Raw genomic sequence first — 1,625 nt, 5'->3', positions numbered from 1 at the left:
AGAGACAGAGAGACAGAGAGACAGAGACAGAGAGAGACAGAGACAGAGACAGAGACAGAGAGAGGCAGAAAAATAGCACTATGAGATAAGCCAATAATTCCACTTCTGTATATAAATATAGATATGTAGATATAGATATAGATACAGATATAGATATAACAGAACTCAAAACAAAGTCTCAAATGTGTGGATGCTCACATTCAGAGCAACATTATTCACAGTAGCTCAAAGCTGGGAGCAACACAATCCATTAACAAACGAACATATAAAATGTAGGAAGGCATTCTATACCATAAATGGAAATGAGGACATCATGATAAATGAAATAATTCAGTCACTAAAAGACAAATACTGTATGATTTCATTTGTATGCGGTACCTAGAGCAGTTAGACTCATAGAAACAGCAGAGCATGATGCCAGTCAATGGTGTTGGGGCAGATCACTGAGGAAATGCTTAATGGATGGGGTTCACCCCCATGCCCTGGCTAGTTCTTCTAATTCCTTTAGATGTCAGAAATTGAATTTAGGCCAGGGAGATAGCTCAGTAGAATATATGCCTGCCCGGCAAGTGCAACATCCAGAGTTCAATCCCTGGTACCGCAATAAATAAATAAATAAATAAATAAATAAATAAATGAAAAGAAAAAGAAAAAAGAAACTGAATTTAGGAAAGAAACTGAATTTAGGGCCTCACACATGATAAATTCTACCACTAACATGGTAACAGTGACATGGTAAGCTCTAACACTAACTAGTTTGCAAGTTAAAGTGTTCTGAGTATTTTATGTCCTGAGCTTTCTTATGCCTGTTTATTCCACCCCAACAATAACTATATCATATAATTTATTTCCCATTTTACAAAAAATGAAGCAAAAGAGTGAAAATAACTTGCCCATGACCACAAAGCTAGAGAAAACAAAAATACAAATATTTACAAATTAGTGTCTTGGTGGGAAATATGTAGGTAAACAAGACCCTGCGTCTGCAGTAGAGGAGCTTGTTTGACTTGACACTCAGGCCAAGTACCTAGGGAGGTGGCCACACGACCTTTTGAGGACTGCACAGAGAGGAGGTGAATAGAACCAGGAATAAGAAACAAACATTTTGCCTGGCAAGAGAAGAAAAGTATTTTTTTAGCCTGTGCTTTCTGAAATATCTACGGTGAAGGTTGGATTTTCTTTTGTCAATTTCTAATCTACCACATATAATAAAAAAATGATTCGCTAGAAAAATTAAATGTGGTCAAAGACACATAATGTACAAGCTGATGAATCGTATGCTTGGATGTCATAGCAATGTCAAAAGACTCTGAAAGTTTCTAAAGTACAGTGTCAATATTTTGTTTATCTTGTTGCAGACCAATAAACAGTTCCTGCCCTATACCAGTCTACCCACCACAAACTAGCAGGAGTGTAAGGCAAAAGATTATCTCAACAGCATGAGAGGTCAGGGTTCCTCAAACCAAGTGACAACAATTCTGTTTGCACATAAAACCAACACTGAAGTTATAACTGTCTTTTCCTGTAATTTCTCCAAGAGTACCTCTGTAGCATTTTTTCTTTTTCTTTCTCCCTTCCTTCCCTTCTCTTCCCTTCCCTTCCCTTCCCTTCCCTTCCCTTCCCTT

At 37.4% G+C, this 1,625-nt stretch overlaps 1 protein-coding gene across 1 annotated transcript in view; it reads left to right on the top strand.

Annotated features, from left to right (window-relative positions):
- Positions 1 to 1,625, top strand: part of Il5ra (interleukin 5 receptor subunit alpha) — a 30,320-nt gene that overhangs the window by 9,882 nt on the left and 18,813 nt on the right. The window lies entirely within an intron of this gene.

The sequence above is a fragment of the Octodon degus genome, unplaced genomic scaffold (assembly GCF_000260255.1).
Source record: "Octodon degus isolate 3935 unplaced genomic scaffold, OctDeg1.0 scaffold00030, whole genome shotgun sequence".
NCBI lineage: Eukaryota > Metazoa > Chordata > Mammalia > Rodentia > Octodontidae > Octodon > Octodon degus.
Note: the sequence above shows the minus strand (reverse complement) of the source record. Positions and strands in the feature narration are given on the sequence as shown.